The following is a 23,281-nucleotide window of genomic DNA, read 5'->3' on the forward strand; positions in this document are numbered from 1 at the left end:
GGGTCAGCCGAGCCTTGTTCAAATGTTGAAACGCTAATTCGCCTTTAAAAAGATATTTTTTTTAAATGTTTTTAGTAATTTTTTAATTTATGATTAGTTATTTTTAATGACTTATTTATTTAAATTTTTTTTTTTTTGTACTTCAATTTCTAGGAGTTTGATTATCCGATGAAAAAGCGATATGTAAATAAAAGCAGACGACATTCGAATTGGAAGAACTCGATCCGGGTTTGACGGGAAATCACAAGAATTCGGGTCAAATTATGCAAGAGTACCCTATTTTTAACCATACCAGGAAAGATTAACAAGATGTTGGTTTACGCTACATTTAAACTTCTGCATATCAGTTCTGTCAGGGGAGTAAATAGCAGGAAGGGGATTCTAAAATCTACTTGTTCGAGGAAAGAAACTAGTAGAGTAGAAAGCTTTCCAGCATTTAAGGGTCTCAACAGTGAAGAGCTATGATTTTGTTACTAAGCAGGTTTGTCGGGGATATGTACGCTGAGGGGGCACAAGTGTAATGAGTTCATCAGTGCACATTTTATAAAAATACTCCTGTCAGGGTGTTCGCTGTCAATAGGCAAAGGTAGGCCGAAATTTTCCTGATATGTAGTACCTTCGCCTCCCACTGAAGTGCAAGGTTAACCCCTTTTAACACCGCGTCCTGTTCTGCGAAGTTAACGTGTTGTATATTATTCGTTTGGCGCAACCAGCTCACATCCTCGATGACTGATCCGCTAGCCTCTAGCGTGACCTTTGTAGTAAATGAGATTGCGTTCACGCAAACTCAAAACTTGGTGTATATATAAACGTGTTGATATAAACGTGTATATATAAACGTGTTGATATAAAGTTGTAACTCGGTGCACATAGCGTGTTCGCCTTCTCTGTGCGTAAGTGTGTTTGTGTTTACATATTCGAATACAGTTCACAGGACATAATTACACAATGACCGTTCTATAACGGACTACTAACCTCATGAATCACATAAAAAGGCCAACTCTTTAGTCCCCTATATAACCTTTTAACTCTTGTTTATGTAAACATCCTATTTGCACTATTTGTAACATTTTACTTTGCTTAAACTAAATTCCACCCATCCATCGTTTCCAGATTTATGTTAAATAGGTCTTTGTTTCAATCGCATTTATTTATTGTAAAATTTATTTATTGTAAAAATTGATTTGTTATAAAAATTTATTTATTGTAAAAAATTATTTATTGTAAAAATTTATTTATTGTAAAAATATCTTCGGATTATAAACATTTTAAACTGGCTTTTAAATTTGACCTATCGAAAATCTCTAATTTTAACTTTTTTTATTATAAACATTTTAAACTGGCTTTTAAATTTGACCTATCGAAAATCTCTAATTTTAACTTTTTTATTATTATAAATATTTTAAACTGGCTTTTAAATTTGACCTATCGAAAATCTCTAATTTTAACTTTTTGTTTTTATTATAAACATTTTAAACTGGCTTTTAAATTTGACCTATCGAAAATCTCTAATTTTAATTTTTTTTATTATAAACATTTTAAACTGGCTTTTAAATTTGACTTATCGAAAATCTCTAATTTTAACTTTTTTTTTAGTATTCTTTGTTTTTGATTTAGCTATGCAAACTAGATAGTGTATCGAGACCCTTCATTCACACGGCCGTAATCTACACACTCTTATATAAGAAAACAATGCTAAGACGTTTTTCACATTCACCTTCGAGCTAAGAAAAGATAAGGAAAAAGCGAACAACCGAACGATGCTTTTGACACTAGTAGCTCCAAAACCAACTATCGAACACTTCTGCAAAACGTAATGCAATTTCAAACAAGTAGATACGCATTTATGACCCTCTTGATCCGATAGACAATCTGGAGTTGATGTCTTGAACATGAAAATAAGAGTTTCACACAACGAAGGCTGAGGGGGCGTTGGAAGAGAAATCGTTTAAAGATTTAGAATTGGCGACGCCATCTGAGATCATCTGTATGCACGTCTTGCAAGTGATTTCAATTCTTGGAAAAGTTAATTAAAATGAAGATGTGTTGAAGGCACTCACACGTAAGGTCATAAATATTAAGGATAAGGCATTATTAGAAGAAACATATGTCAACGCAATTACTTTTATTGCCACTTTATTATTCGATAAGTTTATAAAGATCGAGAGTTAAGATAAGAAAGGTTTATTATGTTCGATCTCAGGGGAAATCTAAATGCCTTACAAATCCCAATCAAATGCATGGATTATTACGATACTGTAATTAATAAGTTAATTTGGCGGACGTTTAGGAAATTGGTCCCACCTCTAAATTCCACAATTTATATTTCTGTCCTTTTACATTAATCTAATCACTTACGAACTTAATTGCAGATTAAAACAAAAAAATTGAAACTTTTTTCTTGACTTATTGAGTTTTCGATTATAACGTTCTACTAAACTGAACACCTTATTTGTGACCATCCCTCTTATGTGACCGGTGAATATTTCCGTCTAAAATAAGGATTAGGATGGGTACTTTCTACCCCTCTCTCTTACCTATTTGAAAAAATATCAACTATAAGAAATTATGAAAAAAAATCTCTTTTATTTTTAAATTTGGCAGCAAATTGAAATAGTCACTTCAAGAATGGATTTTTTGCAAAATTTTACGGAAGATAATGTGTCACACGATGCAAAACTTCTTGTGGACATGCTACGCCTATACTGACTTATTCAACTTTCAAAAATGACATATTACTAGCGGCGGAAAAAAATGTATGATTAAGTATTATTTGTGTCAAATGCGATGTTAGATCCGTTGAATTATCGGATGTTTTTACTCATAATAATAAAAAAAAACAGAACAAGTGAAGCATGAATGGTCCCCCATGAGTGCACAGTGAACGAAACATAAAAATGACTGACCACCCCCACCCATTTAGCCCCAAAAGCCCCCAGGGGAGTCAAATCCTGGTGTAAATGAACACAGGGTGCAGTTTTAGGCATTAACATATGTAAATTTGAGTTCTGCCCCATGCAAAAAAAAAAAAATGACTAGGTGCATCATTCCCATCCCATCAAGGCCTTAACATACTAAATTTGAGTTCATGCAAAACTATTAAATACCCATGCACAGAAAATGTTGGAAAATATGGTAAAATAGTTCCCAAAATGGAGTGCTTTTATCAACCCTAAAGAGCCCCAAGAGTTATCGCGAAGCATAGACAAACAAAATTATATAGAAATCAGTTAGTTACAACTTTTCAGAAAGTTTTATAAAAATCCAAGGCATCAATTTTTTTAATAAGCACAAAAGTGTCAATTTTCGCCATTTTAAACCGAAAGACACCCCTAGGTGTAGATATTGAAAAAAGTGAGGACTGACGAATGGACGAACGGATAAGGGTGACTTTACAGGGCTAACCTCCTTTTGTTTGGGGACCAAAAGAACTTGTTTTTATTTTTATACGATAATACAAATTAAACTATGCCTTTAATTTTTCTGTATGAATTGAATTGTTTTAAATTTTGTACCTACGCTAAAATAGGACATTACTGTGATATTCATTTTCAGTATACACGAACACTTGTAACAGTTCTCATCAAGTTGGAAATTTTTTTCCCCTTACCCCTTTTTTAGACAGCAATATAAACCAGTCACGTGAGAAAGATGGCCACAAAGTAGGTGTTCAATTTAATAGAACGTTATAATTGAAAACTGATTCAGGACGATAAAAGTTATATAAAAAAATCATTTTTTTTGTTTTTAACTGAAAACAAAAGACAAACAAACAAACAAAACAGCAATGTGTTGTGCGTTGAATTTTCATTGAAAAAATTCTAAATTTTTTAATCAATCAATTTTAGCCTTAAAAGGTTGGAAAAGAATTTGCTAAAAATTGTTTTAAATCCCTTATCTTTTTTATTTTACTTTTTTTTCATTTTTTTATAAAATGTTTGAAAAAATTAACTACTGCGGATTCTTCAAGCATATATCATTGTTGGTTCGCTTGAAGAAAGAATTCGCAAGCAGACGGCTATAAATTCAAAAGGAAAGCCCTCGCTTATCAAAATAATGCACCGTGTTACAAGCCGATCGTAACGATACTAGATGTACCCTAGAAAGATGCCCCAGAGAAAGACAATTGACTCCAGTGTTATCAGAACCTGATGCGTGTTTAAGATAAATCGTTCGAATTTTTAAAGAAACATTGGGATAATTATATCACTGCTGCGAAGAAGGTGGGCTCTATACCGTGCTAGGAAGCTACTTACGCCTGAAAGTATCCTATACCCTTATAAGGCCACCATTCGTCCATGTGTGGAGTACTATTTCACATTTGGGCTGGTGCATCTGCTACTTGTCTCTCACTCCTGGACAGGGTTCAAAAGAGAGTCGCCAACCTTATAGGTCCTGAACTGTCATATAGGCTTCAGCCTTTGTCCCATCGACGAAATATTGCATCCCTCTGCCTTTTCTACAAGTACTTTAATGATAAATGTTCGGACGCACTACAAACACTTGTACCTCCTCGACGTAAATTTTAAAAAATCATTTTCACACCAAAAAAGGCAAAGTGACACTTTGAAGTAGGGGACTACAATCGGGGACATAAGTTGAAGGGGCATTATGAAGAGAGATGATTAGCAAGATGCTTGTTAACATTACTGAACTTCTGCATGTCAGTACAGTTGGGAAATCAGAATCCCGAAAGGGAGTTGCAAAGTCTAGCAGTTCTGGGGAAGAAACTCTTGGAGTAGAAGGCTTTCTCTCACCTAGGGATCTCTACCGTAGAAGGGGTGGGACTTAGCTTCTTGTTGGGTTTATCAGGGGTAGTCACGTTGAGGTGGTACAAGTGTTTGTAGTTCGTCTGGGCATTCACCGTTAAAGTACGTGTAGAAATAGCAGAAGGATGCAACATCTCGTCGATGGGACAAAGGCTGAACCCTAGATGAAAGTTCAAGACCTATCAGGTTGGCGACTCCCTTTTGCACCCTCTCTAGGAGTGAGAGACAAGGAGCAGATGCACCAGCCCAAATGTGAAAACAGTACTCCATACATGGGCGAATGGTGGCCTTATAGAGGCACAAAATACTTTCAGGCGTAAGTAGTTTTCTAGCACGGTAGAGAGAGCCCACCTTATTTTCAGCAGCCTTAGCAATGCTCTCAATGTATTTATTCCAGTTTATGTTCCCTGTAAACGTTAGGTCGAGGAGTTTAAAGGAAGTACTTTCAGGTAAATACTCCCGACAAACCCGACAGGCAGATAAATCCCATCCCTACGCAGTAGAGATTCCTAGGTGTAAGACAGCCTTCTACTCCAATACTTTCTTCCCCAGAACTGCTAGACTTTGAACTCCCTTCCGGGATTGTGCTTTCCCAACTGTACTGACATGCAGAAGTTCAAGTGCAATGTGAACAGACATCTTGCTGCTTATCTTCCTCCATAATGCTCCTGCAACTTATGTCCCCGATAGTAGCCCCCTATTTCAAAGTGGCACTGTGCCTTGTGTGGGGTGAAAACTGAATAAAAATTCACTCTAGGAATAAACTTGATGAAAAATGATAGTTGTTATTTTATTCGTTTCGCCCGAGGCATATTGAGAATATGTTTTCTAATAATTAACTACATTCTGTATAGTAGCTCTCTATTCCAGCCACCGAACACTTCTGCTAAAACGTAATGAAATTTCAAGTAAATAGATACACGTCTGTATCTCTTTTGATCCGATAGACAATTTGACGGTGATTTCTTAGACATTAAAATATGTAAGAGTTTCACACAACCAGGACTGAAGGATATTTGAAAAAAAAAATTATTTAAAGAATTAGACTTGGCGACGCCATTTGAGATCAGCTGTATGCGTGTCTTGTAAGTTAATTGATTTCAATTCTTGGTAAACTTAATTAAAATTAAGACATTCGCACTTGGGGGTCACTAATAATAAATATAAATCATTATCAAAAGAGAAATTATTTACGTAATTACTTTATGGATACTTTATTATTAACTAAAAATAATGAGTATGTCTTTTCGTGACTGAAGTCATTTGTCTCCGATTGTATACGGGTCTATTCCCGCTGGAGTTTACGTTAGATATACAACACACCGACATTTGTTAACTAGTTTTTAACAAGCTTTTATTCTAAGGCAGCACATACACTACCGTGCACATGATAGAGAAAGAGAACAAACGTGAGACTAGATGAATAGTTTTGCCTACGTCATTCGCTGTTCACCGCTAGCTCTGAGAGAGCAGGAAGCACCTCTTCCTTTCTCCAAGTCTCGCCAGCTAAGAACGTGAGAGGGATTCAACGGAAGTCACATGACATGCATAACTTTCACCTGGTCTCACTCACCGACACCGCCCTTTAAAAAATTAATTAATAAAACTTCTACTACTTATACGTAACAGAAGGTGTTGTTTATAAGGAGAAAAATATTAAACATGTTAATTTTGGCTGTCGCCGTCTGCGTTTGCGTATGTGTAATTGTAATAGGCATGAAGATATTGTTTTTTTACACACTTACCAATTTTTTTTCACCACTTACCAATAGCCACAGGCTACTTGAGGATTGGGGTTAATGAATGTACAGCAGTCAATGAGAAAATGTCGTAGTAATCGTTAGTAGTGGAACTTTGGGAAATTGGATTACTTAAGGGGTGGTCCATCAAGAACTTGTTCACGTTGGACTTGAAGGCGACAGTATTTTAGTCAGTTAGAAAACAGGAAAACGAAACAGAGTTCCATAAGTGTGCAGTTCCAAGAAATAAGTTTTGTTCATGGAATCTACGTTTAGAGTAAGGCATAGATAAAGAGCAGGGGCAAATTACTGAGAGTGGTTCAGCGAGACAAGTGTTTTTCGTGCAGATCAAGCCAGCGGGGGTCATAGATTAGAACTCAGACGAGCAATCGCCATGAAAATAACGATAAAGCAGAGACGTCGCAACGTCTCTATTGTGGAGAAGAGGTTAAGGGAAGAGAAAATGTCATCCTCCACTAGGCTACGAAGTTTATTTTGAACTTTGTAAAGGCAGAATAATCTGCTTCTAGCAGCTCCTTCCCAGATGTGGCAGCAGTACTCCACCCTTGGACGTTCTTGATTCTTATACAGGCAGAGAATTGCATCAGCAGTGAGATATCTATTGGAGCGGTAGAAAGATCCCACCATTTTTTCCAGCAGCCTGTGCAAAAGATTTGATGTACATGTTCCATTTCAGATCAGTAGAAAAGCTTGTAAAAACATGAAGGCTCCCAAGACGAAGGAAATTTATTTCAATTGAAACCAGATGGGGATCAGGGCGTTGATAATGGTTTTAGATGCATTAAAATTAACCATCCACCTCTTTCACCATTGCACCACTTGATCAAGATCAGAGAAGAGAGAATTAGAGAGAACGTGGTCGTTTACGGCCTTTGAAGGGTTGCTATAGGTCCCCATCGTGAGTATAAATGTCTACGAATGATCTTAGGATGTGATTTGAAAGATGATTTATGCAAGTGAGGAAGAGAGTTAGGCCCAGGATGCTGTTTTGTATGTGAGGTAGTGTATATATATATATATATATATATATATATATATATATATATATATATATATATATATATATATGTGTGTGTGTGTGTGTGTGTGCGTGCGTGTGTGTGTGATTTTTTAAAAGCTAACTACCCTTAACAAACTGCTGGGGAAGAGAGGGTGCCCTACTTTTAACAGAGAGTAAAATATGCGTGCTCATCCCATGGCTTTGCCGATGATAAGAGAAAGAGATATGGCGAATTGCATTTTGGTCTATTTTCTCCTGTATCCAGCCGGGAGCCACCAAATCACCCCTCGACAATGGTGGAAGTGAACGACAACGTAGTGGCACTTACGAAATAGTGCCATGTATATATATATATATATATATATATATATATATATATATATATACTTTAAAAAATATAATTATCCACTGACACGTGTTTCGTCGTCTACGACTCATCAGAGTGGCTAAACTTGCGAGATTCGAAATCAGGACCCCATAATAAGAAGCATAAAACTCTATCACGGAGCCACCTCGCTTGACTACTGAATGTATCGCGTTTTTATGTAGATGGTTTTATTTGTTTTGTTAGCGATACTCTTTGAACGAATTCAATTATGTATACGAAAGTGCATTTTTACCTAAATGCAAGTTGGGAATAATTTTCCCTTTGACCATTACTATTCGCCAAATAGCCCAAGATGTCAAGATTAGTACAGGGTCTGTGGAAACTATCATTCATGACCATTTGCATAAGGTGTCTGCCAGATGGATTCCTAGGTTGCTCACACCATTCCAGAAGCGAGAACGCGTCGAGTGCTCGAGGATGAATTTGGAGATGTGTCAAGAAGATGAGTCAAAGTTTTTCAAAAGACTGATTACAACGGATGAAACCTGAATCCATCGCTATGATCCAGAGACCAAAGCACAATCAATGCAGTGGAAGCACTTGGACTCCCTACCTCCAAAGAAGGCAAGGGTGCAGCCCTCCGCTGGCAAGGACATGCTTACAGTTTTCTGGGACAAGGACTGAGTAGTTATGACAGATTTCCTGGCAAAGGGTACCACAATTATAGGAGCCTATTATGCTTCACTTTTGAAGAAATTAAGGGAAGCTATCAAAATCAAGAGGCGGGGTAAGATCAGCAAAGGTACATTCCTCCTGCAGGACAGCGCCCCGGTCCTCAACTCGCATGTCGCCAGATCAGAAGCACGGGCGTGTGGTTATGAAATCCTCTCCATCCTTCCTACTCTCCTGACCTTGCACCCTCTGATTTTCACCTCTTCCCAGCCATGAAGTTGTTTTTGAAAGGAAAGCGTTTCCCAGATGATGCAGCCTTGATTTCTGACGTCAGGTCGTGGTTGGAGGGCCAACCTGGGATATTCTACAAAAACGGTCTACAGAGCTGCATCAAAAGATGGAAAAAATGCATAACTCTGGGTGGTTCCTATGTAGAGAAAGTCTAATAACTGTGCCAAGTTTTGTTACTCTACTGCTATGGGAAGTTGGTCAGGGGCATTACTTATTGCACGCCCCTTATATATATATATACTAGCAGAAGTACCCGTCGTTGACTGGGTTCTAAAACAGCCTACAGAAAATGGACTTTGATTTATGAAAGTATGGTAGGTTATGAAAAGGAAGGGTTGTAAAGAGATAGCTTCGATTTTGGGGGTATCAAAACCAAAGCAAAATATGATGAAAGTAAAAATGAAATACATAAACCCCATAATTTATTATACCATACCTGTTCACACTGAAACATTATCACAATATTCTGGGGATCTATATTAAAAAAACCTTGTTAAACTTTGTGACATATTTCCATGGATATCAGGCGCGATCGAACACCCCATAATTTTATTATACCATATTTCTTCAAACTGAAACATAATTATCAAAGTATACTTACACAGATAGATATGAAAAGTCTTTATTAAAGTTTGTGCCTATTTCCATTCTATGGAGGCCAGGCGCGAACGCAGACCTCACAATTTTATTATACCATCCCTATTTAAGTTAAAACATACTTATCAAAGTATTATTATGTACATCTATATTAAAAACACTTGTAAACGTTTTTGTTTTATTTTTAATTTTTTTATTTCCATACTTTGTGGACCAGGCGCGTACGCAGACCCCACAATTTTAATGAATCATCAGTATGCCAGATCAAACATACCCATTCCTATGTCTCGATACATCTTTTATCATTATATGTGATCAGTTTTCTATACTAGTCAACTATATAGGAGCCTATTCGTGACCAGACGCACACACAGACGTTCAGCTTTATATATATATATATATATATATATATATATATATATATATATATATATATATATCGTGTGTTTCGTAAGGTTTACGCTAGTTCGTAAATTCCTCTCGTCATATTTGTCGAGAGCCTTAAAAGTTAGCCGAGGCTGGTTTTTAGGGCGTACTCACATTCTTATTTGTGGAAGAAAATACGGGCAATAAAAACTCTTTATTTGGGTTTGTATTGTACGTTCGAGATATGAACATCGAATATAATCGCGTTTTAATTGATTATAAGAAATTGCTGATTTGAGGTTTTGTCCAATCAGAAATCGATGTTATTTGATTGAGATGCTTTGTGCTGCTTGGATCAAAATATTCAGCCTCATTTGGTTGACTATATCAGAGTTTAACCAATTGGAAAGCGTTCCGTCTCGAACACGTTTACCCAGGGAGAGTTACATGGTTGAGAACGTACTGGGAACGGCATCAGCAACCCGGTTGTTAGACATGATCAAACGATAAGCACCAAATTATAATTCATCCGTTTGCCGGTGGGGTGTTACCTGATCATCATTGGGACTTTTGTAGCTTCATCGGATTTAACAAACGATCGTTTACCGAGAAGAGTTACTTGCTTCGTCATGCGAAAGACATCAGACCCCACCGGTGTTAACAAACGTTAACCTAAAAACAATAAGACATACCTTAGTGGCGTTGACTTCTTCTGCTTGGTTGATGTCCAGTTCAGCGCACTGTTGAGGAGAGTTGTAAGAATGGCATTATGGGAAATCTATTGCCTTATTCTTACGGTAAAAAAATAGTGCAACATTTCCTCCCAATCCCAATAAATTTCCGTGGGTGGCATAACAGTCAGCCGTTCGATTATTATTTCATAAATAATTTTTATTTAAAATTATTTATAATTCAGGAAACCGTTTAAACATTACGTCAATAATTACTTTTCCTTTAAAAGATATTAAAAATTTCGGAACATTTTAAGTATTATGTTCGTAAATGACTTAAGAAATTATTAAAAATTCAACTGTTCAATCATTATTCCATAGCAAGAATTTCACGTCTATTGAAATATTTCATTCAAATCATCAATAAAATCTCCTAAGGTCTCTTATTTTCTTTCAACAAAGTTTCCAACAAGTAAGAGCAATATAATATTAGGGTGTGCGGGGGAGGGGGGGGGAGAAGGGAAAGGGGACCAAAATTAGTTTTCTGAAATATTCAACAATATATTTTTTCTACTCTTTAGAGTATATTTTTCTACTCATTAGAAAAAAATATATTGTTGAAGATTTCAGCAACAATAAATATATTGTTGAATATTTCAGCAACAATCAATTTTTTTTCACACTTCGAAAAGTTGGCAACAGAATTAATTTAGAACAATTAACATTCGCAATTACGAAATCGATAAAATTGTTCCGAAATATAGTTCGTTGTTCTACAAGTTTTCGGCACATGTTTCTTGCTATAAACAATCCACCGGTTGTGAGTCTTTAAAAGTCTTTTAACGTTCGTAAAATCGAAAAACAAACACGTTTCCAATTATCTGTTTGCTTACTTTTTGTATGTTCAATGTCGCAGAGTTACATTCATGCATATATATATATATATATATATATATATATATATATATATATATATATATATTCATGTATAATTACTATTTTTTTAATTTGTTCAAACAATAAATCACATTTATTATTTAACAGCAGGTAAAAACACAATAATGATAACAAACATCTGCTTAATAAAAAATGGTTATCAATCATGTCCTATTTTTTCAACTTGAAATGAAACAATATAAACATATTATGGTTAATTAAACAATAATTAATTGATTTTCATGGAACAGATACACATTTTTGTAATCAGAGTTCGATGTAATAAATTTTTTTCCTGAAATCAACCCATGTTGTATTTTTTTTCTAAATTTTCACTTTTCATTGAAAAAGGGTTCTTTTTCTTTTCATTCATTTGAAAGGTTTTTTCACAGATCAGAAAATTTTTTTTTCACAGTTCGACGTGATCGAAAATTTCTGAATTAAACTGTCTGGTGAATTATTTAAAATGTTTACCTTTTTTGAGGAATAATTTCTTTCTTTACATTTATTTGAAGGGTGTAGCTGAAATATTTCGTAAGAGATTTTTTCTTAAATATGAAACATATGTTTATTGGAGGACATTTTTTCAAATCATTTTTTCGTGAGTGAAACATTTTCGAATAGTCCCTGAGTGTTAAACAGGATAGAAGAAAAATGATCCCGAGTGCCCTATCTAAATCAAATAGTTTCATTTTTTTTCACAGACCTGAAAGAGTTGTTGTGCTTTTTAACCGTGGTATTTTTTATGATCGTTTTAGAATCGTCTAGAATTATTTTTGTTAAATTCGCAGGATCGAGCGTATTCCTACGCGAGGAATAATTCTGGTTTTTAATGGCATCAATATATTCTGGTTTTTAATGGCATCAATATAGTACTAATGTTTACCCGAGGAGAGTTACATGGGTGAGAACGTCCTGTGAACGGCATCCCCAGCCGAATTGTTTTACACGATCAAACGATAAGCACCAAATTATAACTCATCGGCTTGCCGGTGGGGTATTACCTGATCGTCATTGGGACTTTTCTAGCTCCACCGCTGTTAACAAACGATTTTTTGCTGAGGAGAGTAACTTGCTTCGTCATTGAGATTTGGAAAAATCTTTTTTTTATCGGTTTTCGGTCAGAAATTTGGCTGTCAAGGGGTCAAAGTTCAGCGATTTGACCTTTGAAAACTCCACTGAATTCCTCCGCAAATTTTGGTCCTAAACACTAAATGAAATTTTAAATGGAGGTTCCTTGAACATGGATCAAATTTTCTAATTTGATTTGAGCCCAAAAAGTAAATGTTAAGGGGTTAAAATTGGGACCAAAGTTACAAAAAATTGACCTCTATCGTCTCTACCAAATTACTCAGCTAATTTCTGGTTTACACATTTAAAATTTTATATAAAGGGCAATCGGTTTGGGTCGAAAATTCGAGCTGCCAAGGGTTCAAAGTTAAACAGATTTGTCCTTTGCGGTGTCTAGTAAACTACTTAGCCAATTTTGGGTCTAAACATTTGAAATTTATACATAACGGGTATTCAGAGATGCGGCAATCATTTTAATCAGTTTTTGGGGCGGAAATTTGGCTGCCAAAAGGTCAAAGTTAAAATAGTTGACCTTTGCAGATTTTACCAAATTCCTCCGCCAATTCGGGGTCTAAAGACTTGAAATTTTAGATGTAGGTAACTTGGACACGGTAAAAACTTTTTATCTTGATTTGAGACTAAAATAATAAATGTTAAGGGCTCAAAATTGGGGTCCGAGTTAAAAACGATTGACCTCTGCGGACTCTATGAAATTACTTACACAAATTTTGGTCTTAACATTTGAAATCTTACATAAAGTGTAATCACACATAGGGAAAGTTATGAACAGTACATAGGACCCGAGCAAAGCCGGGCTGAATTGCTAATACATTAATAAAATAATTAGAACTGTCTTCTTTTACCTTAGCTATGCTACCATAGCTAATTCTTTGCGCTGGAAGAAGAGGGTGCCCCCTTCGTTTCCCACGGAGACACCAAAATATGCATATTCACAGGATGCGGGTTAGACGAGAGAGGGAGGGAGGGGGAGAGAGAGTTGTAAAAATATGATTATGGGAATTCTATTGTCTAACTCTTGCGCAACAGGCCTCATTACTCAGCCAGAATATCAATGTTACTACGCTAAGGGTGGCACGTAAACAAATAGTGCCACATTGTTCCCTGTGAAAATACAATTCTCAGTCATACGGTGTCATCAGTCAGATTCAGATCCTTAAACTGTTTTCTCAGATACACCACCTTTTTCTTCTTGAATTCTGCTGTAGTATCTGGCTATCGACTCTTCGACAATGCAGCATAAGTCACAGTCGTGGACTTTTTAACTAAATATAACCTTGATTTCTCAACTTTACAAAACAGTTTATTCGTCTACACGTTTTAAATTTTTCTTAACTCTTTTCTTTTTTAACGAATTACTTTTATTTTTTAGAGGTAAACAATGTTGCTATATTAAGCATGGGTAAACTTTGTCATACCCTTTGTTAAATTCCTTTAATATCGGTGACGTTAAGTGCGTCTTCAACAGATTTCCATTTTATTTAAACTTTCCAAGAATTGAAATCAGATAACTTACAAGACAAGCATGGAGCTTATCTCAGATGGCGTCGCCAATCCTAATTTTTTAAATGACACACTGAGTTATAATATACATTTAAGAAAATTATAAATGCATTTCCTCAGAGATGTGTAACACAGCAAGTAGTGAAAAGTACTCATCGATTTCTTATAAAAATCTTATTCCCATATTTAAATGTCAATTCTCGCACGTGAGAATTAAGTGGTAATGCTAAAGATAGGCGTTGACATTTTTTCGAGGAAAACAATGACAACAGTTTATAAAAGTAAACAATTTAACTTAGGCAAGTAATATTTATGCAATAAATAATAAGACGACATTGAATTAAAGTTTGAATTTCACCTGTTTTTTTTCCTGGTTGATTTATATTTAAAGGTATGATTTCAATATTATATAAACAGACGACAAAGACAGATATTAATTCAGTGGACATACATTCATTTTTTTTTTACATAGGCATCACCACATTATCAAGGCCAAGAGGCCAATCAAGGATAAGGGTTAAAGAGTGTACAGTAGAAATTGGACAATATAGTAATCATTAGTAATGAAAATTTTGGTAAATTTGATAACTTATATGGAACGGCTCATCAAGAACTTATTTACGTTAGACTTGAAGACAACCATATTGTAGTCAGCCGGGAAGCAGGAAAACGAAAGACAATTCCACAGGCGTGCAGTTCTAAGAAAGAAACTTTGTTCATGGAATTTACGTTTAGGTTTAGGCACAGATAAAGAGTGGGGGGAATTATTGATAGTGTTTACAGCTAGACGAGTGTTTCTTGTGAAAGTTTGGCGAGGGGGGATCATAGATTGAAGCTCAGTCGAACACTTTCCATGAAAATAACGATGCATCAGAGACAAACTCGCAACATCTCTTCTGTAAGATAGAGGTTGCAAGGAAGAGAAAAGGACATCTCCCACGAGGCTACGAAGTCTATTTTGAACTCTATCATTCATTAAGTAATACATGCTCTAGTTCCAGACACTTGCACAACCCGCCGTTAAAGAACGAATCTAATCTTGAAAGAATTTAACAATAGCATTTTTGTGTGAACGAAACTGCCCTTTTCATAGCAGAAGACTTAATACATTTTTATGCTTACAAGTTTTGTCCTTTTCTTGGTAGACGAATTTCTACATTTACTTTTTTAACGTTTTTAGTCGCGTGCAAGCGACTCTATAAGTCACTCCGTTGGTCGGTCGGTCGGTCTGTCAGTTGGTCGGTCTGTCGATCTGTCCGTAACACTTGCGTGCTTGGCCTTTTTGGTTAAGATCAAAGGTCTGTTGTTAATAGATGCTGTTCTTAGCTTTTTAAGTTTTTCTTGGCCTTTTGGCCAGAATCAAGGTGTACTGTCTATTCCGGCAGATACTGCAAGCAACGACCACATGTGGGGGCAACCCCACATATAAGACCTTGGTCAATGTAGGAGCAACCCTTCATACCAACTGTCACTATACAGCTCCCCTACTCCCCGGGGAGGTGGTCTCCATTTCCCCTTCACTCCTCACATAAAAAATCGGCCTTGTGCCTAATTTTCTCGGTAGGGGGGGGGGCAAATAAATATCGCTTTTCTTGGCCTTTTGGCCAAAATCAAAGTGTAGTATCTGTCCCGGCAGATACTGCAAGCAAAGACCATATGTGAGGACAACCTCACATATAAGACCTTGGTCAATGTAGGGGCAACCCTTCATACCAACAGTTACTATCCAGCACCCCTACTCCCCGGGGAGTTGGTCCCCATTTCCCCTTCATTCCTCACTTTAAAAATCGTCCTTGTGCCTAATTTGCTCGGCAGGGATCACATAAATACTATTTTCTTGGCCTTTTGACCAAGATCAAAGTGTAGTAGCTGTTCTTTTTACATGCTGTACTTATTGTGATATAAAGTGGGGGATTACTTTTCTGTATTAATTTAATGTAAAATGATAACCCATTTTACAACCAGTCAGTCTCAAAGCCATTCAAGTCATTCTCCAGATCATTCATTGTTTTTAAAGGACGCCAGTTATTTTTTAAGCATTCAAGTCATTCTTAAGGTCATTCAATTCATCCTTAAGTTCATTAAAGTCATTCTAAGTCGTTTACTTTTTTATCTATTTAAGTTATTTCAGCCCATTTTTTGGTCATTTAATTTATCTTTAAGAATATCATGTCAATCCTACATTCACGCATACATTCATTACACAAGAGCCAGCGACTAATGGCTATCGGCCTTGTTCTTATGGCAATCTACTCAGCAAAACTTCGATTAAACCAAATGAGATGCTTCTCCAATGTCAGTGATGGTCATATTTCACCTCAAACTTTAGAGAATTCGTTTCCATCGACCAGATTTACTGAAATGCTTTTCCAATTTGCCTTTACGTCATAATTAACCACCAACGTGTAAGAGGTAACCCGACTAGACATTCCTCATCAACCCTTTCTGCGACGCCGCTAATTGAAGCGATCCTTTCATGATCTATACTGTTTACAGTCCAGTAAAACCGCTATTAAAAACTTGCCAAAGAAAATGTAAATACGAAATGAACTTGTCTGATGTCACATAATCAAAACAAAGCAACTTTCTCACTTAACCTCCAAAAACACCTCTGGTCGATTTTGCGAAATTCTTTCTTATAAGTTAAATTTTAACATTAACAGCACCTAAAATAATTGATGGATCGTACAACAGAAAAGCAAATTGTGACGAAAAACAAAAACAAAAACAAAAACAAAAACATAAACAAAAACAAAAACATAAACAAAAACATAACAGCTTTGAAGCGTATGAAGAGTTTTGCGTGTCGGGCGTCCGTTTTACAAATGAAACAAAAAAAAAACACTTGCATTCGTAAATATAGATGTTTGTAGGTTAAACTAATTGTATTCTTAAACGACTAATTTGCATGCAATGAGACTAATACATTTAAAAGTGACAGATTAAAATCAGACATGGTCGAAGTTAAGAGAAGGAGATAGTGTTGGAAATTGGTTAGAATCTTTTACGGTAACATTGTGCATATGGACGCGTGGGGAAAAATATCAGTTGCAGCGAATGATGGCTGATTTGAGAAGAGATTGCCATCAGCAGTAGTCGACAAAAGCTCATTTGCAAATTAGGAAGTGCGCGCGAGAAGAAAAAGATAAAAAATGCACCACGTGGTCGGAGAAGCAAAGTGCGGGTCGAAAAAAAGAGACATGTATAATCAAGAACGGGAATGGGTCGCCCGTGGCTGTTATGGGGTCGGAGGAAAGAGGAACGCATACCACTAGATGGACATGTGGCAGCGAGAAAATTTTAAAATGGTGTCGAGACGTGAGAGTCACGGTAATAAAAACTTATCGTTAAAAAAGAAGTAATGCCGATTCGTATTTTTATTTATTTTCATTTTTTTTATTAATTCGTAAAGTAAAATGTAACACCATGTAACAATCCATTAAGGTATTATTAAATGGAAGTGCCTTTTATTTTTGGAACGCGGTTGTAACCTCATTAGAAGCACGGGAGATTTACAGAATATTTTTTTTTCTTTTTACACAGTGATCACCACTTATCAAGGCCCGGAAGCCACTCAGGGATAAGGGTTATTGCAAGTACATTACGTTAGTGTGGAGATTTGATGAAGTGTTTATTTAAGGGGGCGGTTCATTAGGAGTTTATTAACGTTGGACTTAAACACATCCAAGTTGTAGTCAGGTGGGAAGCAGGCAGACGAAACAGAGTTCCACAGGCGTGCAGTTCTAAGAAAGATTTATTCTACACAAGTCAACTCTTCTCATGACTTTCTAAAATAGCATGAGGGAGAATACCTTTCATATAACGATTTTTTAAATGGAAGATCCTGGCAGGATGTTTGGCGTGATGGGTCATTACTATTTAACTAATTCACTGCTAATCAAATGTTTTTATTTAAATGTCATTCACAAATGCTGACGTCCTACTAATAAACGCTAGAAGAGATTCGACGTCTCTGTTTCTAATGTAGACGTTTCTATCATAGTGACCTTAAAGTAAACGCATATCGAACACGTGACGGTAATCATCGAAATAAAGTCAATTTTTCATTTGCCTACTTCTCCTGATCGAATTAACCACTCCGAGGCGTTTCTAAGGAGCCCACTGAGGCCACAATCCATCACCCTATACACACTCCATCCCGACCTGCTGACCAACTCAGTCAAGCTTCTGCTGGACTTCCGGATATGGTGCGGGTTGAAGGAGATGATTATGCTTGTCAGCTCTCAAAGCTAATGACATGGAAGTGTTACCATAGAAACCAGAAGGACCTTCCGTGATAGATTTGCCGTCTCGAAAACCAACACAAAGCACGTTCATATATAAACACAAAGGTTACACCACACACACACACACACACACACACACACACACACACACACACACACACACACACACACACACAGAGAGAGTTATAAATGATTTTATTATTACAATCGTCAAGGATTATCTGGTGTTACCCAGTGTTAAATACATTGAACATAAAAAAAAAACAGCGTTATGGATATGTGGTCTATACCAGAACATACGGTAATACTGATTGGCAAGTTCGTAACACTGAATAAAATTATTGCAGGAATTGGAGATGGTGATCAGTCTTAGAAAAAGTAAAAATGAAATCAACAAACGAAAAATATGGACATCACGCGCCACTAGGAAAACACGGAAATAGCAATTAAAAATGACAAACAGAATAGTTTAATGACAAAATAAATAATTAATAACATGGTTTACTGGACTGTAAACAATACAGACCACGAAAGAGTCGCTTCAGCTGGCGGTGTCACAGAAAATGTTGACGAGGAATATCTAGTCAGGTTACCTCTCTAACGTTAGTCGTTAAATATGACGTAAAGGGGTTGAAAACGCATTCCGGTAAATCTGGTTGATTGAAACCAATTCTCTGACGTTTAAGGTCAAACATGACCATAACTGACATTGGAGAAGCATCTCATTTGGTGTGGTGAGCATAGAAGGTTTTGCAGGGCAGATTGAAAAGCAATTACAATAAGAAGAACGGTTAACGCAAAGCAAATGTAGACATTCGATTACCAAGAAAAGGACAAAGCTTGTACTCATAAAAATGTAGTAAGCCTTCTGCCACGAAATGGGCAGCTTCGTTCACACAAAAATGCTGTTGCTGAATTGTTTCAACAGTAGATTCGTTCTTTAACGGATAGTAATTCCAGTGTCTAGAACTATAGCATGTTTTTCTATTCAATGAAAGCATATTTGTATTATGTAATAGAGAGTGGAACGATAAATTTGTCGCACTATAGAAAACAACACTCCAGCTTTATTTAAAAACTTTTATAAAAAAATCAAGTTACTTGATTATGTAGTAGAGCTGACATCTGTTTAATGTAGCTGCCTTTAGCTCAAATCACCGCCTCGATACAAGTCTAAAACTGGGAGAATGCCTTTTGCACAAGCGCCGGTGGGAGCTCGGCGAATACTTGGCGGATGACGGCGATCAGACTGGCTTTTGTTAGGTCATGTTTGTGATGTTCTCAACGTATGACCAAACAAAGTAACCCAGCAGGTTCAAGTGGGGGGAGGGGAGGGGGAGATACAAAGTTGTAGCACTCTTTCTCAAGTCAGGCCTGTCTCTTTGAACTTGTGGGCCAGCGCAGAGTCCTGCAATCACATCTAGGGCTTGCTAGCGTCTAGCCAATTACACAAAGGAATCACCACATTCTTCAACACATCCAGGTACACTTTGGTGTTGACTTGCAAGCCGACTTCGAAGATGTGAGCTAGCATGATATGGCCCTTACTTGATACCACACCAATAGCCAGAAACTTCTTGGAACTGTGCTCTCAAGCATTGAACCGTCCGGATTTGCATTTTGAAGGTGCTAACAATGGTCCTGTTGTCATAACTAAAATTGGTAGAGAGCATGAATTGTACAGCGGCGCATCTCCTATCTCGCTTGTTGAACATTGTTTCACTTTCAGACATGGTAGAAGGCTCGTATTGATATTGGGATTTCTACACAACTGGCCAACTAGTACATTGTCTGCAAATAAAAATGAAAACCGGGTTTCCTTAAATGGAAATGGAATCATGATGTCTTTTCTAAGGTGACATTTTTATTGTTCCACCCTGAATACATGTCTACTGGATTAATATCTGTCTTCATTGTCTGCTTATTTGACGTTGAAACTGTGCGTTTAAATATAAATAAACCAGAATAAACTGGTGAAATTCAAACTTCTGTTCAATGAATTAAAAGTCCCTAGCCAGATAACCACATCTGGTTTTGTTAGAAAAAAAGAGTTGTTACCAGCGAAGATACCTACGATAAAGTAAATAATTACTATGCAAGCTTACTAAATAATATCGGTTACATGTGAATGAAATAATGCATACCGTGCAAAACTTTATAGCATAAAAATAATTTTGCACTTAATAACGTCTTCGACCAGACAATTGTCGAGCGACGCAATTGAAATTTAAAACATGTTTACATTTTGACACTTTTCAATTTTTGTATATATAAGTTGGATTCTAATACAGACCTACATTTTATTACTGAAATTATGTCGAACAATTTTTTTTCTTAATATTTCACTGTCATCAAATAAAGTGTAAACAATTTTATTTTATGAGAGTGTTATAGTTTATTTCAAGCATTGTGGATAATGTATGACTAGTTTATAAACAGGCTATAACTAAGCAGGAATATGCCGAGTTGTAATGAAAAGAAAAAAATAATATTAAATAACTAAGTCATCTTTAAAAAGTTAAACTGAGTTTTATTTGTTTTAAAGTTTCTTTATCATCACTATAATCTTATTTGCCAGGATTTCATGTTTTTGTGTGTTTCATTCACTTCATTGTATTCATTAGTTGCTCTCTGTCACACCCTTTTCTAGTGAACTTTCTATAATTGTATGTTTAATTTTTATACAATTTTTAATTTACTGTGATTTTGTTTTGATGGTAAAACTTCATTGTCGAATCTCGAACGATTTGCTTTTGTCTTTCCATAAAAGGCGTTCACCACAGTAAAAAAGATCACGGAAATATCCATTCTGCGAATTAATAATTAAGAAGATACCAAAACTGATAAAGCGCTATATTCAACCGCAAAGAAAATGATTGCTTGATTTGTGTTGCTATATAATTATACTAGCAAGCCGCCCGGCATTGTCCGGTCGTAAAATACACTTAAATATATTTTGATTAATGCAGATTTCGTATCTATTATTATATCTTATTAAACCCAATAGCTGAACTATTGAGACATATTTGTTGCGAAGCTAAAAATTAAAAAATGATTAACAGCTATTACGTCACGCATGCATATTCGTAATGTAGTCGTTCGACCTTCATCTAGCAAATTCCATTTCTTTTTTTTTTTTTTAAAGTTTTACACTTTTGCACCGATTTTCCCCGGCTAAAACCCCAATAAAAAGTTTTGCATAGACTCGAATACTGTATATATTAAGTTTCATGTCTGTACACAAAAAACTGACAGAGGAGTTTGGTAGGCAATATTTTAAACAAATAGATATACGCATACATAAATATATATAGAAAGAGTTTTGTGCCTACTATAACCTTTATACGCAAATATTACGCAAGCATAAATAATGTAGAATATCTGCATGAATATAATTACAAGTAATAGTTAACTAAAGATGATCATTCCATAAGAAAACAAAACTAATAAGGAATTAATTAAAATGAATATTGAAAAGAATATGAAAATCAGCTAGATCTTTTGTTAGTGAATGCAATTCCACGATCCATATATAACAAAGTTGTGTTTTCTTTTTAAATAAAAAGAAAACAGGGGTTTTTAATATGAATACACACAATCTCCCCCCCACCCCCTAAAAAATTATAGGAGTATAGATAATGAAAACAGCGATTCGTTTAAATTTTTAAGCCGGAAAATTATTTAAACATAATTTTAAATCTTTGTTTTCAATGTAGAGCTGATTCAAAGCGGCAATATTAATTTAAAAAAATATTCATAAACTAAAATCTATCCTACAATAAAGATGACGAAAAAATTATGCTGTAACAGTGTTCGCACTCGCTATTTAACTAGATATAGTACTAAGATATGCATATAAAACTAGCGGGACCCGTGGAAAGTCCACAGCGGCGTCTGTCATATATAATGTCTTGCTGCTGATCATTCTGTGAACGTTCAGCATGAATGGAGTTCGGTGATATTATTGCAGCTCTTTGTAAAAACTGTAAAAGTATTTATCTAAGTAATCTGGTTAATGTAGTGTCAGGATATATCTTTTTATTACGGTTTATCTGCAATATCCTTATAGGAGTCTGTGACATATTTCCATTATATGAACGACCGGCGCGAACCGAATCCCCACGATATCATTATACCATCCTTAGACAAAATACAAACTATCCTTGGGTCCTAGCTGTTTCAATGTTCGTAGTATATTATCACCTCATACCATCTTTTTAATAAATAAGATCTCCCGATCGAATAATTAATAATCTAGACACCGTGACATACCATGACATATGTACGTATGTTAAACATACTATTAATAATGTTAATATATAGATGATAGTATTACGTTAGTAATAATTACATTTTTTTATTTATAATGATGTAAACAAACACTGTTAGCTTTAAGTGTAGAGTGGAGAATTTATTTTCGAATTCATTTAAGGTGGAGAAATAAGTCTGATGTTCTTGTCTAACTGGTTATTTCCATTTTGGCCTCCCTATCAATATTTGTAATGATATTGTCCGAAGAATGTTTTAATCGCTTACATGTTTTGATCGCCAACTTTTGTGTAACGCAATTAAAGCACATCTATTTATTTCTATTTATTATAATGTACTCTTTAAAGATGCCGACTAGAACAATATGCATAAAAAATTCTGTGTAGTTATTAAAATGTTTTATGCTGTTGTCCTTATTAAATATGTATTAATGAGACATCATTTCGATTCCAAATTCATTTAGTATTACAGATAACACTTGAAAAAAAAAACACGCTTGAAAGGTGTCAATATTATAGTGAATAAGCGAAATTTCACATCAGATCAAATTCGGTAACCATCTTGTTTTAATTTCGCTTATGGTGCTATCCAAGATTGTTGCCAATTAGGCAGTTGGGTTTGGGAAATACAAAACGAATAGTAGCAACAAACTGCCAAAGTCCTGCAAAGCTTCGCAGACAGAAACTTTTTTGCCGGTACTAAGAAAATCTTTGGATCCAAACGCTCTGCTGCAGGGACTCTCATGTTAGCAACTAATACCATCTTGGTAGAAGAAACTGAAAT

Source organism: Euprymna scolopes, chromosome 14, assembly GCF_053919585.1.
Source record: "Euprymna scolopes isolate OS-2025 chromosome 14, ASM5391958v1, whole genome shotgun sequence".
Taxonomy (NCBI): Eukaryota; Metazoa; Mollusca; class Cephalopoda; order Sepiida; family Sepiolidae; genus Euprymna; species Euprymna scolopes.